This window comes from Tupaia chinensis, unplaced genomic scaffold, assembly GCF_000334495.1.
Source record: "Tupaia chinensis unplaced genomic scaffold, TupChi_1.0 Scaffold143437_1, whole genome shotgun sequence".
NCBI lineage: Eukaryota > Metazoa > Chordata > Mammalia > Scandentia > Tupaiidae > Tupaia > Tupaia belangeri.
Genome location: NW_006203281.1, coordinates 209,054 through 226,220, shown reverse-complemented (window position 1 = coordinate 226,220; position 17,167 = coordinate 209,054). Strand labels below are relative to the sequence as shown.

Below are 17,167 nucleotides of genomic sequence, written 5' to 3'. Positions count from 1 at the left end.
CGAATATTTTTGGATCAGAAATACGAAGAAAATAAATCTCATAAAACATTAAAACTACATTTTTCAGTAATATATAACCAAGAAATTGAAAAGTAGCAGAATTTAGGAAATAAGAGAAAGTGACTTTCAGTTTGTTAATGTATAGTATTATCATTGTAATTCTAGTTTATATTTAGTGCACTATTTTAGCATATGGTGAAAGGAATTTGGGAAGATGACAGAGTAGGAGTCATCAGGAATCTGGTTTTTCACCCAGACAAAAATTACACTTAAGAATCAGTCTGATGGGGGACCAGCAGTTAGCGTAATGGCTGTGTCACTGGACTCCCACGTAGTCAACCACAGTTTGAGTCCCGGACCCGGTGGCTTAAACTGACGCCAGGCGCGTGTGTGTGCATGCCCAAGATCCCGAGAGGAGAATGGAGGAGAAGGGATTGCGGCGTGGCCATCCCCCCTGGAGGGTGATTTCTCGCTTTCTGTCTCTCTGTCTCTCTCTGTCTGGCGAGGACACGCTCCCTATAGCAAAAACCTCTCAGAAAAAAAAAAAAGAATCAATCTGATGAAATATTTTGGAACTCTGAAGTCTGTTGATAGCTTGCAACTTCAGGGGAAAACGTTGGACAGTTAATCATTGTTAGTCGTGGTCAAGTTCAGCTGTTAACAAAACAGTGGCTACCTCTTCCTTATGTTTTGCCCTTTGCTGTGCTTCTGTCCCAGAAATACCATATCTTCATCTTTTAGAAGCCAGAGTGGGGGAAGGAACTTGTTTTGAGATCTTTGCTTGGATTACTGATTGCTATTGCTGATTACAGGGGTGCAAACAAAGAGATGGGTAGCCTTTCTTGTTGTTCCTCTGCACATTGCTGCAAGTCTCAATCCTTCCAGTTGACATCATTTTCAAAAGATTTAAAAGACTTTGACTTTCTCACTGTCACCCCTTCTTTTTTCTTATTATTTTTCCAACTTGAGAGATATATATTAAAAATGCAGACATTCAACAGCAACTTTGCATATGGCGGAAATTAGAAAGTCAAACCATCGCACATGACTAGGAGAAGGTAATGACTTAAAAAAAAGATCTAAGAAGATCTTAAATTTATACCTCAGGCCAATCTTTGACATAGAGACAGTTACAATATTTTGTTTTTAATCTTCAAGCAATAATAAAAAGGAATAATCTTTTTTTCCAGAGTTATCACAGTATTAGTTTCAAATACTCAGTTTTCAGCAGCTTTATATAACATAGAAACAAACAGGAATGTATGGCACATTCAAAGGGGAAATTAAAAGTAACTCACCAGATTGTGGATCTACAAGAAAAACACTTTAAAGTAATTATCTTAAATATCCTCAAACACTGAAGGAAGACATAAGAATATGTTAAGAAAATTATGTCTGAACAAAAGAAAAATAGTAACAAAGAGTTGACAAATCTAAAATTTAAAAAAAAAGAGTATGGACAAGAAGTACATAGACTACAATGAAAAATGAGAAGGTAGGAGAGAGAATCATCAATTCTGAACATAGAATACGGACAATTATTCCCTGAAAAGTAAGTTTGAGGAAAATTAAATAAAGACCAAGAGAACTGTGTGATACCACCAAGTGGAACAATATATGCATTGTCAAAGTCCCGCAAAGATAAGAGAGAGAAAAAGTGAAAAAGAGAATATCTGAAAAAAGTAGCAGCTAAAACTTACCCAAGTTTGATGAAAGACATGAATATCAACAAATTCCAAATAGCGTGTAATCAAAAAAATCCACAATGAAATGCAAAATACTCAAATTGTCAAAAAGTAAAAACCTAAAGGCAGTCATGAAAGCAGCAAGAGAGAATCAACTCTTTATAAATAAATGATCTGTGATAAAATATTAGCAGTTTTTATCAGAAACTTTGGAGGCCAGAAAGCAATGGAATGTTGTTTTCGAAACCAAAACAACAAAAAAATAAGGCAAAACAAAAACAACCCAAAAACTCATCAGTTCAGAATCTCATACTTGTCAAAACTGTCTTTCAAAGGTGAAAGAGAAATTAAATCATTCCCAGATGAACAAAAACCAAAGGCATTTGTTCACACTAGCTCTTCCCTGCAAGAAATATTTAAACTAGTCTTGCATATGTTGAAATGAAAGTTTAGTAGGTAATAACTAAAAGTCATATGAAGAAATAAAGATCTCAGAAAAATAATACATGGCCAATGAAGTGTCTTAAAATTCTGGCAGATGTTTAGAGCAGGAGCATGCTACCTTACACCAATTACAAATTTAATTGAGTAAAAACAAACTTTCAACATCCGTAGAATCGAAGCTACTTTCAATTTGTTCCTCTTCTTAATCATCATCCTTGAAAGATAAATCTATATTTCTGATGCGTATTATATTTCCCAAGGCCTTTCACTTTTGTGGATTCTAACCTAATTTTTTAATCTGTCTGTTAGAGTGTAAATAAACATTGTATAATAATTTCATTTTCTTATATGCTTCTTAGTCTATAGTGCTCAAGATTTTGGAAAAAAGTAAAAAAATCCTGGGTTGCCTTTTATCTGGAATCTTGATCTTTTCATTCTTAGCTGCCTCGATAGCTCTACAGTGCTTTTAAGGACATGACCATTTATTTCCTCTCCCTTTTTTTTTTTGTTTTTTATTATTCTCAGTAGGGAAACTGCAATACTGTAAGGTAGTCCATCACAGATAGGTGTGAAAATAGTCTCAAAGATCTTAAAAGGAATCAATACCACACTTGAAAGGCAGCTTTGGTCATCAAGAGATAAATTTTTTATTGAGTACATCATTTAACATGGTCAAATTGTAATTTTTGATTTTTTCTTTAGAGAGAGCATTTTGCTATAGGGTGCAGGTACTCACCAAAGAGAGAGACAGAGAGCAAGAAATCACCCCCCGTCCCCAGGATGACTGGCCATGCCACAAACTCTTCTTCTCTATTCTCCTCCCAGGATCTTGGGCATTCACACACAAGTGCCTTCCATGAGTTTTAAGCCACCGGGGCTGGGAATCTAACTGCGGTTGACTACATGGGAGTCTAGTGACATACACCACCTGGTCTACAACCTATAAATTTTAAAGGGTTTGTTATGATAAATTCTTTGATGTAGTGTTGAGAGAGCACATCATCTATAGACCAGTTGTTAGTAAATCAAATTGAAAACAGATATTTCAGAGCCAAAGTATTTGGGAAGGAAAGCTAAACATCTAGTTATGGAAACTCTGCTATGTGCCCTTTACATTGATTAGAGAACTGGTTATAAATAATAACCAAATAATGCCAAAATAACCAAATAAAAGCCAAAGTAAACTTTAAGGATTTTGCAAATATTACCAAGTTTACTATAACCATGCTATGCAATAAACTCTGTGATTTCCCACATGTTCTAAGTAAGAAAACATGAATATGTGATGAATAATTGTCCTTGCTTATGTCTTTAACAACTGTAGATGCCTTAATTCAAACCCAGCAAATAGACCCCCAAGTTTTCTTGCTTATTGACTATCTGGTTTCTTTCTCAGCAAAAGTATAAGGGAACAAATCTGGGACTTTCTCCATTCTGATGAACCTTTTTCATTTGCCCTATTGATTATTATGCTGTGTTTGCAAATTTTACCTTGTGAGAAAATAATTGTATATTTGTTTACTTTTAGTTTAATTTAGTGGTTTTTGTTTTGTTTTGTTTTTGTCACAGACATATGTGCTAGCCAGAGACAGACAGAGAGAAAGAAAGTGAGAAATCACCCCCTAGAGAGGATGGCCACACCACGGTTCTTTCTTCATTCTCCTCTCAGGATTTTGAGCAAGTGATTGCACATACCCAGTGTGATTTTCAAGCTGCTGGGACTGGGACACGAATCACAGTTGGCCATATAGGAGTCTGGGACCTTAATCACCATGCCACTTGCTGGCCCCAATAATTGCGTATTTGAAAGGCCTGTACTATACTTATCAAATTTTACATATACTAGGTGATCTGAAAACTACAGTAACTACAGCTTTTCAGAATTTGTGGATGAGATCTCATAGTACCATTTTTAATTTAATGCTATGATTTTTCATCTCTTTCAATAAACTGATTTTATAGTCTAACACAAACTTGTTTCAGTTTATCTCAACTCTCCTAAAGTAAAATTGCCAAAGTGATTTTTCTGGAGGTGGTTTCTTCCACAGTTTTCAGTTCCTTCCTTTCCATCTCCATCCGGTCAGGATTTGGGGCATGCTTGTTGGAAGTTTGTCTGGTGTGTTTCTAAAGTGGCCAGGGTCTAGATGAAAACCTGCAGTGGGTCACGTTGGATCCAGCTTCCTTTAACCACCAAATTATGTTCTCCTATTTTACTTTTTAACTTAATCTTGCCCAACTCTGTTTGACTGGAATAGTTAATCAATTGGCATTTAATACTGCGATAATTCTAGGTTTATATTGTCTTGTTGGCTCTCTTTATTTATTTATTTTTTTTCCCCAGACAGAGAGGGAAAGTGACAAAGCACTCCTCAGGGGCAGACGGTCACATTGCCATCCTTTCTCTGCCATTCTCCTCTGGGATTTTTAGCCACCATGTACACATGCCTGGCATATTTTTCAGGCCTCTGGGTCTTGGACTCAAACCATGAGTTGACCATGTAGAGTCCAGTTGCATTAACCAACACACCAAAGACCAGGTCTTCTGTCGATTTTTGGAATACTATTTTTTATTATTGTTATTCTCACTATTAAGATTAATGTCTTAACTTAAAATGATTTAGTTAGGATGCCAACTATAGAAGATAGATTACCAGCTGTAAAAGTGTTTTGTTCCCACATAAAGCCATCTGCACTTTGTGTTTCTCTTATTTTCATACAAATTATATCATTATACAAGTCCATAAATACAATTTTATAATTATTGCTTTATGTTATTTTTGAAAACAGGTAAGTGAAGAGTTACAAAAATATTGTTATCATCTTTTTATACGTATTTCTGTAGTTAGTTTTACTGACTCTCTTTGTTTCTTAAATGGATTTAGGTCACTGTGTGGTGTCCTTTCATTCTAACATGAAGGAATCTCTTTAGTATTTTATTAGGACGAATCTGCTAGTGACAGTTTCTGTCAGATTTTGTTTATCTGGGAATGTTTGATTTTGCTTTTATTTATGCTGAATATAGAATTTTTGGTTGACAACCTTTCTTTCCACACTATTAAGATGTCATTCCAACCTCTATCTCTGGTCTTCATGGTTTATAATGAAAACTTAGTGGTTAATCTAAGGAAGTCTTTCATGTATGAAGTCACTTTTCTTTGGCCAATTTCAAGGTAGTTCATTTCTTGTTTTATAGGTTTTTGTTTGTTTGTTTGTTTGTTTGTTTGTTTTTGTCTTTTTAATTGTTAGAGAACATGAGTACTCAAAAGACAGAGGCAGGAATAGAGAGAAAGAGGAGAAAGAAGCCCTTAATGGGTCATGGTCACACCAAAATCCCCCCCTGGTCCATTTCTCTACCCTGTGAGGATTTCGTGTACGCAGGCATATGTGTCAAGCAGGTTTTGTAAGCAGCTGGGGTCCACTTGGAATGTGGGGTGGCCCCATTTTCAAGGTTTGCTTTGTCATTAAATTTTTTAATTTTTAATTTGACCGTGGTGTGTCTAGGGCAAATCTCTAGAATTTTTTACTTGAAGTTTAGTTAGCTTCTATGACATATAAATCATACTTTAAAAATCCAATGCGGGAAATTTCTGGTCATTAATTCTTCAAATATATTTTTATGACTTTTTCTTTTTTCTTCTTCTTCTGGAAATTCTGTCATGCATATGTTGGATGCTTGTTGGTGTCCATCACATTATGCAGATTTTTTTCATTCTGTTCTTTTATCTTCCTCAGACTGTGTAAGTTCTATTGCCATATCTTAACGTTTACTGTTTTTGTCTCTTGGTAGCTGAACATGTTGGACTCCTGTAATGAACTTTTTTAAACATTTTTTTTTTAAATATTTAATTTGACCAGAGAGGGACAGAGTAACAGAGAGAAGGAAAGTGAGAGAGCAAGCTGTCAGATCAAACCACCACAGGTGACCATGTGGGAGTCCAGCACCCTTAACCACCATGCCACCCTTAACCAACACGCCACTCTTAGCCACCACCTGCCGTCTGCCCTTTACTGAACTTTTTATTTGTTATTGTACTTTTCAAGTCCAGAATTTCTATTTGCTCCTTACCTATTATTTCTATGAGTAATGCCTATTTATGAGATATTATTGTCATACTTACTTGTTTTCTCATGATTTCCTTTTGTGTTTTTTTTTCATTTTAATAATTTTATCTATTAAGACTGAAATTCATGCCTTCAAGGACACTTTTTTTTTTCTCTCTACTTCATCATACATACTCTCCTTTTTCTTTGTCCATGTGGTAATTTTTGTCAAAGCTATTTATTTTAGCCAATACACTATAATGAGGTTAGTATAAGGTGCATCCTTTTCCATGATGCGTTGCTATTGTGATGTTTCACTGTTGGCAGGCTCATTGCTAACTATTTGGGCAATTTCCCTGGACCAATTATACAGATAATGTATTCCCTTTGATGTTTGGCCACTTCTTCAAAAAGAACTCAGTAGCCAAAATTGTGTATGCGACCTTTTATTTAGTATTAATATTTTAGATTTTTGCCAAAGGGTTAATGTACTTATCAGAGAAAAAGGTAAAGTAAGTGAGCACCCCCTCAGGAAGGATAGTCACACCATCCTCCATTCCCTCAGGATTTAGGGTACACAAGCACATACACCCGGCATGTTTTTCAAGGCATAGGATCTGGGACTCAAAATGTAAAGTTGGCCAAGTGGGATCCAGTGCCTTCCACCACTCTACCTACTGGCCCATGGCTTTTTATTTGTTTAAGCCTTGCTTCCTAGAGATCATCCCTGATTCAGTCCCCTCAGTGAGAAGGCAAAATTCAAATTCCAGACAGTTTACAAGATTTTACTTTTTGTTTCTGCAGATCTCAAAGTCATTCAGAGGTGAATTACTGGAAGCTTCTCTTTACAAGGGTTTTTCTAGAAAGAGATGCAGCATTTTCCATGCACACAGTCTTTTAGATCCCCAGGAATATCTAGGGACGTTTTAAAGTTTTGTATGATTGAGTAATTCTCTAAGATCTCCTTTGATAATTTGACTAGGATCTTATTTATTACAATTATAATCAAGACTTAAGGCAATGGAGTTGTTGCCCTCAGATTTTTTTTAATGTTTGAGTTTATAACCAGGGATAGTTTTTTGTTGTTGTTGTTGTTAATTTGTTTATCTAAGCTGAGCTCTGAATCAAATCAAACAGGTCATGTACCAAAGGAGTTTTTCCAGAGAGTTTCACGTTTAAACAAAAGATTGATTGTGCTTTGGGGGTAGTACTTTTACAAGGAAGCTGAGAGAAGTCAGTCTTTGTTGAGTTTGAAGCTGAAGATTTTTCTGAGATGTCACAACAGTGTGCTCAGGAGGGAGACAAGACAGGAATAACCCTGGGTCAAAGCACCCCACTTATTGAAGTTCTGAAGTGTCCCCATATAGATTATTTTTAATTATTATTTTTTTTTTGGGGGGGGAAAGATTTTTGCTATAGGGTGTGTGCTTGACAGAGAGACACAAAGTTAAAAATCACCCCCCACACCCCGAACCAGCAGTTAGCGTAATGGCTATGTCGCTGGACTCCCACATAGTCGACCGCTGTTCAAGTCCCAGACCCGGTGGCTTAAAACTCACGCTGGGCGCGTGTGCGTGCATGCCCAAGATCCCGAGAGGAGAATGGAGGAGAAGGGATTGCGGTGTGACCATCCCCCCGGGGGGTGATTTCTCGCTTTCTGTCTCTATGTCTCTCTCTGTCTGTCTGGCGAGTGCACGTGCCCTATAGCGAAAAAACCTCTCAAAAAAAAAAAAAATCACACCCCCCTCCCCCAGGAGGGATGGCCATGCCCCAATCCCTTCTCCTCCATTCTCCTCTCAGGATCTTGGGCACGCATACACATGCGCCGACCGTGAGTATCAAGTCTCTGGGTCTGGAACATAAACTGCAGTCAACCATGTGGGAGTCCAACGAGGTAACCCTTATGCCATCTGCTCGTCCTCATTTTTAATTATTTCTATAGAATTTGTCAATTTCTAGAATTCTCAAATGATTACAATTAATTATTTGTTTTGTGAATATTTTCATTGGTTTTGTGGAAGAATAAATTACTAAAGTTCTCCTTCTGCTATCAATCTCTTGAAGAGTCAATCTCTTCCTTTTGCTATTGACAAATATGTTTACTATTAAAAAAAAAATCGTGCCAGAAGGCACATTAAACATCACAGAGAGAGTGCAGAGAAAAGAGAGAGGGAGAGAAAGAGAGAGAAGGTACCTCCTGTGGGATGTGGTAACCTTTCAATCCTTTTTCCTTCCCATCTGGAGTTTGGGCTTATCCACATATACACCTGGTGAGTTTTTCAGGTCACGGAGGCCATGATTTAAGCCACGGCCAACCATGTGGAATCCAGCTCCCTTAACTATTATGCTATGAAGTTGGCCCTGTTTTTTGTTGTTATTATTATTATTTTGTCTAAGTATCATACCATACATAAGAGTTGATACTTTGATTTCAAAAAATTCAAACAAGATACAATAATAAAGAAATGAGGTCAGCAGATGGCATAATGTTATGTCACCGGACTCCCACATAGTCAACTGCAGTTTGAGTCCTGAACCCAGCACTTTAAAACTCACACTGGGCATTGTGTGTATGCATGTCCAAAATCTCAGGAGAATAGGCTTGTGGTGTGGCCATTCCCCTTTGGGGGTGATTTCTCAATTTCTGTCTCTCTTAAAAAAAAAAAAAAAAAAAAAAAGAAAGGATGAAGACGTAATAAAAGATACCCTTGGGAACCAGCAGTTAGCGTAATGGCTATGTCACTGGACATCCATGTAGTCGACCATGGTTCACGTCCCGGACCCGGTGGCTTAAAACTCACACCGGGCCTGTGTGTGTGTGCCCAAGATCGCGAGAGGAGAATGGAGGAGAAGGGATTGTGGAGTGACCTTCCCCCCTGGGGGGTGATTTCTCGCTTTCTGTCTCTATGTCTCTCTCTGTCTGTCTGGCGAGCGCACGCGCCCTATAGCAAAAACCTCTCAAAAAAAAAAAAAAAAAAAAAAGATACCCTTGTCTCACACACATAAATGGAGGTCAAAATTTGTATGAAACTGGTCATGTATTAGTTATAAGTTGAAAACATAAAAGAACAGAGAAAATAATAAAAGCTATAATACATAACTTATGGTAGTGGGTTTTCTCTCACTTAAAGACATAAAGCAGCTTGGGTATAAATTGCAACTAATTATACTCTGTCATACATTCTGAGTTCCTCAGTATGTGTGTGGGCAAATGCTGCCAGTGACCAGGAGTATTACAGTATCTTTAGCTATTGAATCGCTTACTGTATCCAATTGCCAGCATAAACAGATGGCTTTAATTACACAGATCAGGTGTTAATTTTGTGTAACCAAAAATATTACACTAAAATATCTTTCTGATCAATAAAATCTCTCTATGTTTTTAACTTCAGGGTTTAAAATACCAACTTGTTAAGTACGTGCTTTTAAATATATATTTTTCTAGATGTCATTTTGGTAATTTGTTGGTGCCCTTCCTTTTCCCTAGACATTCCTGATCATCATGATATACCATGTATATGTGTTCACATGACAGAGAGAGGTAAAGAGAGAGAAAGAAGCATCTTCCACAGGGTCGGGTCACTCTTTCATCCTTTTCCTCCAGTCTTTCAGCCCCATAGGATCTTGGGCCCTCACACGTGTTCTCAGCCTGTTCCAGGCTGACCAGATGGGGATACAACCTGCAGTTGCCATGTGGTGTACAGCTTCTCTTGAGCAGTGTATTACCACTATCTCCAAGTGTTACTCCCCAATTTTATATTAAGTATACTAAATAAAAGTAATCCTTGTCATTAGGAGTATGTATTTATGAGATAAAAATTCAGAGTTATATTAGGTACAATGTTAAATATCTGAAAGAATATTTAATCATTCATTCATGAATACATGGCAATTCAGGGTATATTGTAAAAGTGTAGCAAATGTTTGATATCATTCTTAGCAATTTCAAGGCAAAGGACAAAACCATAAGTATGTATTTTCTTACTTGGACATGGAACACTTTACCAGATAAATAATAATGTGTTTGTATAAAAAAAAAATCCTGCCTGTTATCTCATAGGGAATAAGATAAGATGTGTATGTGAAGGTGGTACAGAATTTCCCTTTCTAAATATCTCTGCCCTTTGCCTGGATGAGCAATTTAGTGGAAGGTAAATTTGATTTTGTTAAGTCTGTTGGTCACACAATTAATTTTTCACACTTATTATAACTGAAGAGCCTAAGCCTCTTGATACAGCTTTTCTTTAGCCCATCAATCACAGTTGTAAGCTGTTCTTTTAACGATTGGTGAAATGACTACTTGCTCTCAGAGCATGTGCTGAATTTTATCTAGAGTCATGGACAATGGAAGGGGAATTGATTTGGGACTTATTGAAAGAAGACCTATCCTTGTTCAGGTGGATATTCTCACCTGAGGAATGTCCCACATGAGAATCCTACGGGCCATCTATCTTCAGGCAGCACTGCTAAAATCTGGAAGAGGAAGTCTTTCATCCCTCAGGGTGTGGCTGGGAGCACCACATCATGGTAGTGAGTGCAGATTGTGCTCTGCGGTGAGTACTCAGGTCACTTTTCTTCATGGGTTGGTGGTCTCTCTTCCTCATGGGCGGTTCCAGCCACACACAACACAGCCCTATAACATTAATTTTAGAGTTATGACTTCTGACACAAAGCCCACAGCTCAGTGACCTCCTCTTTGCCCAATGTGTGTGTGGACATCTGTTTATGTGTGTCATGAACCTGTGTTTGGGGAGTAACATTTTAACCTGTGGAAGAGGCCCTTGCTGTATGGTGAGTTAACCACTTGTCATTATGTAATGTCTCCAGGTGTGGATCACTACAGTTCTCAGCTTTGGTAGACATATTATTTTTAAGAACATTTCGGAGCCTGCTTTTAGTCTTCTGGTATGTTACTTGAATTTGTTTGAGTCTACTTCTTTCCTCTTCATGTTTTTCCAAAGCTGTTACTCAATGATGTAAGGTTTCTATATGACCTACCTTCATTATGTGTCATTCCTGTTACCTTCAGGATTTATAACTAAAGGAGGTGGCTATGGTTTGTTCTCATCCTGCCATCTTCAACTAGAAAATGTGATTGACACTTTGACATGACTCTGTTCATGCATTATTCAGGAACTTTAATATATGTATTTGGGGACCAGCAGTTAGTGTAACGGCTATGTTGCTGGACTCCCATGTAGTCAACCGTGGTTCGAGTCCTGGACTCGGTAGCTTAAACTCATGCCAGGCGCATGTGCGTGCGTGCCCAAGATCCCGATACGAGGATGGAGGAGAAGGGATTGCGGCATGGCCATCCCCTCTAGGGGGTGATTTCTCGCTTTCTATCTCTCTTTCTCTCTCTGTCTGTCTGGTGAGCACATGTGCCCTATAGCAAAAAACTCTCCAAAAAAAAAAAAATGTATTTGAATATTTTCAAAAGTATTTTAAGAACTACCCTTGGTTTCTAAAATCACTTGTAAATCCTGTGTTAATTCATGAGCATCACAATTCAGTGATTTAAATTTATATGCATACATTTTAAAATAGTAAATACTAGTCATAAAACATTCTATTTCTGTAAAAATAAGTAAATTTTTCATCACTATCCCTTTCTCACTTCTCTTTCATGATTTAGAACACCAATTTAGAACAAATTTAGAACACCAAATTGTGAGGATAAACTCCATTTGTAAGGGCAAACACAGATCGCAGGTAGCCCTGGACCTGAGGAACAGCTTTGATTTTTGGTAAAATGTGTGAGTCTACAGCTTTCTGATCAACCTTGCACTGCTATGAAATCTCATATTTCTCCTTTCCCGTGTTGAAGATCTCACCTTCCTGGTACCTGGGCTTCCACAGTTTTATTTCCTTGAAGTAAGCATCAGAAAGGTGCTTTGGGATTTTTACTTTGCTAATATCAATTTCCGTGGAGGTGGCAATGACAAATTTCTGATGTGTTCTACACAGTGGAAGTCGATTGAGAACCTGTTATCCAGTCACAAGTAGCAAGCCGCTGCTCAGCTGCTTCAGGAAAACCACTCTCTTTCCTCTGTGGCCTCCAGTGAAGATGGTCAGAATAGCCCCAGGAGTGGTGCTAGCTTGCAGCTTTCTCACATGCTGACCAAAGGGTTTTATGCCATGGCTCAACAGCTTATGAGGCACATCTTCAGTAGGATAATACCTAGGCATTTTGCACAGTTTAACCACCTGGGCACCACCATTCTTGTCTCCACCAACTAGTTTTTTGACAGTAGCTAGAATTTTTTTTTTTTTTAGATTTATTTAATTCTATTTGTCCATTTACTTATTTTTTTTATTTGACCAGAGAGAGACACAAAGAAAGAGATAGACAGAGAGGGAAAGTGAGAAAGCAAGCCACCAGGTCTGGGACTCAAACCATGGTTAGCCATGTGGGAGTGTCCAGCGCCTTAACCACCATGCCACCTGCTGGTCCCAGAACCTTCTTCTTTTTGGCCCTGGATTTAGTGGCTGAATATTTTCTCTTGTACATGACCTTCTTGGAGTACATGGCAGATCGGGAGTATCAGCTGATGCACCAGGTTTCAGGTGCAATGGGGCTTCCCTGTCTTGAGTTTTTTTAGCTTTGGGGTCACCCTTTTTAACCTTGCCTCTGGTATCAGCCTTCTTGGCTTCAGGTTTCTTCTCTTTAGTATCTACTTCCCACTTTTTTTCACCTGCCATCTTGTATAGTGGGAAAAAGAACTCATAATTTATCTTTTTTACCTCTCTTAAAGAGCACTTATTTCTTCAAGTTATTATTAGTATTCTAACTACAATTTAGCTTTATTTTCATGTAGTATTTTGATACATTAATACTATATTTCAAAAGGGAATTTGTAGGACTCCTTAAGCAATTCACTTTCGGGTCTTATTGCTTTATACCTATATTTATAATCTTTATTTTGTGTTTGAGAGGTTGGAATTATCAGTTTGAAACTGAGGTGACTTAACCACTAAATTTCTTATTAAATGTTAACTTGAACATCAAATATTATGTAGTGGGAACAATATAAAAGCTCAATAAGCAGGAAAGTAAAATTAATAATGTAAAAACCATTTGAAATTACATGTGTTGTCAATGTTATTTGAATTGGTGAAGCTATTACGATATTGTCAAGTGTTCTCACAATATAACTAATGATATGATTAATAGTTGTCGTTATTAAAAATTTCACTTTAGCTTTTTAATGGGAATATTTTATCTCATAATATATTTATTCATATATGAAAATGAATTCCACTGTTCTCCTCAGTGCACTAGGCATGAGACCGAATGGTGCAGCCAATAAAGGTGATGCCTTAAGACATAGCAACCTTATCAGTAAAGCAAGGGTATTTTGGACATAGGGAAAAGGTATTAAGAAATTACTAAGAATTTCTGGCACCCAGTACCAACAGATAGTGTAATGGTTATGCTCCTGGACTCCCAGGTAGTTGAATGTAGTTCAAGTTCCTAATCCAGAACTTAAAACGCGTAGCAGGTACATGTGCTGAATGCCCACAGTCCAAAGAGGACAATGGAGTAGAAGGGATTGTAGAATGGCCATCTCCCCAGCAGGGTGATTTTTCACTTTCTGTCTCTCTGTTTCTCTGGCAAGCTCATGCAGCCAAAAGCAAAAATCTCTTTAAAAAAAAAAAAAAAAAAAAGAATTCCTGGTAGCCTAGATGCTCATAAAACTATGGAGCCCAAACAGTGGCACAGTGATTCAGTTCAGTGCTCTGCAAGGTTGACACACATGGGAAGGTGCTGGCTCATATCCAGGTACCTTCCCGGGTATGCTAAACATGGTGCCTGATTCTGTGTTGTCCAAAACTAGGGGTGGATTGTGGCATCAAAACCTGTTGGTGAACAAGTACGTGGCATGGTAGTTAATACAGTGGACTCATGGTCATGAGGTTGAGCACATGGTCACCCACAGTTCAAGTTCCAGACCCAGATACTTAAAAATTATGTAACACGTGTGTGTGTGCCCAAAATCCTGAGAGGAGAAGGGATTGTGGCATGGCCATCCTCCCTTGGGAATGAGTTCTCACTTTCCCTCTCTCTGTCTCTCTCCTTCCCAGTGAGCACACATGCCCTATGACAGAAACAAAACAAAACAAAACAAAACAAAAAAGCTGTTGGGGGTGCTGTATCTCTCTGTCTCTGTCTCTCTTGGTCATGGAAGAAATAAATAAGTAGAACTAAAAAAAGAAAGAATAAACTCTGGCTCAATCCTGAGTTGCAGAGTCTATAATATACTGGTATACTGAGCTGCAATATGGGAAACTACATAGCAGATACAGCTTTGTATTCCATAGTCAGCCTGAAAACATGCCAAACCTGCCTCAGCCCAGGAGACTGATGAGCTGGAGGATGATGAGAGGGGTTCGCAGTGTGATGAGACCCTGTTGAAGTTTCCTCCTACCTGCCCTCTGTCTCGTGGGTGTCCACAGGCTCTTACTCATGAAGAAAATAAATAGACTTATAAATAAATAAATAAATAAATAAATAAATAAATAAATAAATAGTATGTAGTGTTTTAAGTTGAAAAGAAAACTTTATTTTGTAGATGAAAATTATCATTGTTTATTTATTTATTTATTGCTCTAGGCTGCTTGCCCAAGTGAAATAGTTGGGGTAGAGGGGGTGATTTCTCACTACCCCAACCCCTCGTGGCCTACTGAAATCCTTTATTCTCTGTTTATTGTTTAGGATTTTAGGCATCCATGCATACACAGAAGGCATGATTTTCAAGACACCGTTTCTGGACTTAAACCCAGAACTGGTCATGTGCGATTCAGCAGCCTTAACCTCTACATCAACTGCTGGCCCAAGAATTATTTTTAAAAAAATATTAGTAATTTGTATTGCACAACAGAGAGTGGTGGAGATGGCAGTGGTATGAACAAGTTACCCCCAGGTGAGGGGAGTGGTGTGCACATGTTACTATTGGCTGCTTAAACTGGTCAGCAAAAATATGACTCTGGTCATGACAACTCTGATATTCAAATTCATGAAAATGGCTTCCATTAGCAAACAAGAATCCCCAAGAGCAGGAGTTCACCTGTTTTCAAAACCTTTTGGGAGAATGGGACCAGCAGTTGGTGTAATGGCTATGTCATTGGACTCCCATGTGGTTGACCGTGGTTCAAGTCCTGGACCCGGTGGCTTAAACTCATGCCGGGTGCTTGTACATGCGTATGTGGTCCCAAGAGGAGAATGGAGGAGAAAGGATTGCAGTGTGGCCATCCCCCCTGGGGGATGACTTCTCGCTTTCTGTCTCTCTGCCTCTCTCTGTCTGTCTAGCAAGCGTACATGCCCTGTAACAAAACTTCTCAAAAAATTAATTAATTAATTAAAAAAAATAAAAAACCTTTTGAGAGTGATGAGAATATCATGAAACTAGATAGAGGTAATGGTCTCCCAACAGTGTTAATGTAATAAATGAGACAGAATTGCACATTTAAAGATTATTAATGTGAATTTTTTAATTTGCAAATTTTGCCTTAATAAAAAAAATTGAGTAGGAAATATCAACTTTTTATCCTCTTGCTTTGGCCTAAGATTTAAAGTTTCCATAGCCAGTAGTCTACTTTAAATGACTTATTTTCTTTTAGGGTATGCCAGTGGATTTTTCAAAAGGGATTCTCATTTTACCAATATTCATTTCCCTTTATCACAGGATCAAATCTCTAAGATATCTCTGTAGGAGAATTCCCAGTACCCTAGATGCTCACAAAATCCTCATTTTTATATTCAAATCAAGAGTAATATATCATTTAAAAATTGTTAATGTGCTTTTTCATTTTAGAGATATTTATTCTGCCAGATGAAACCATAGGAGAAATCAGGATTCTAACAGAGGAAATGAAAGAGAAATGAGGAATTAAAGTTCAGATTTAGTACACAGAAGACTCATTTTAGTCCCTACCATAGCACTGTCCGATATAAATAAAATGTGAGCGCCAAAGATAATTTTTAATAATGTAGAAGGCACAGTTTTTTAAAAGTGAAAAGGAACATTAAATTAATTGTATTCAACTAAAAGTACACAATTTTTATGTCAACATAGAATCAATGTAAATATTATTGAGTTATTATTTATGTATCATGTTTTTCATAATTAAGATTGCAAAATGTGGTATGTATTTTACACTTACAAATTTGAACAATCCATCTTTTGTAGAATTATTTATTTAATTTTGTTCATTATTATTATTATTATTGTTCTCCCACTTGACAAAAGAGAGAAAGAGGGAGAGAGAATGAGAAAGCAGGCTACTAGGTCTGGGACCCAGACTTTTGCTGACCAAGTGGGAGTCCAGTGCCCTACCTACCACACCACCTGCTAGCCTCAACAATCTGCATGTTAATTACTGAATAGCCATTTATTGCTAATGACTCTCATATAAAACAGCATAGCCCTAGAGAACATTTAAAGGGCTGATGGTCATATATTGTTGAAAAAAAAATTTTTGTAAGTACTTAGGCTTCCTAGAGAAGAGACAGTCTTGACTATTTAAATGTCCTGTGTTATCATATGCCATGGGGAAAAAGACTATGATATAAAAAGAAAAGAAAAATAGCTCTCACTCTTCTGGGGAACAAGAAAATCCTGCAAATTTTCTTCTGAGAGTTGGAATGGAGGGAAATAATGTGAATCTTAAGGAGAGAAACACAAAGTTGAACTGGCTATATCTTGACAACAGACAGAAAACAAATTCTGAAGAAGATGGATGTTAGGTAGATTAACTGAAAACCTTAAAATCATTTGTAAGTTAGGGTCAAGTGGTCTCATGTCAAAGGCATGGTTAGAGCAAAGTAAAAATATTGTCCTTCATGGGTAGACAGAGAGAGAAAGTGTCAACTGACTGAAGTGATAATATTCATTTTTCTGGTAGGTTGTGAATACAGAAGTCACTTATTTCTGTGAGTAATAAAAATCTCTGAATAGGGGCCTTCTGAGTGGGACCAATAAAAACAAAGCACAAAA

At 37.5% G+C, this 17,167-nt stretch overlaps 1 pseudogene; it reads right to left on the bottom strand.

Moving 5' to 3' along the window:
• Positions 1 to 11,825: 11,825 nt before the first annotated feature.
• LOC106733320 (60S ribosomal protein L6-like) lies at positions 11,826 to 12,872 on the bottom strand (annotated as a pseudogene).
• Positions 12,873 to 17,167: the final 4,295 nt, after the last annotated feature.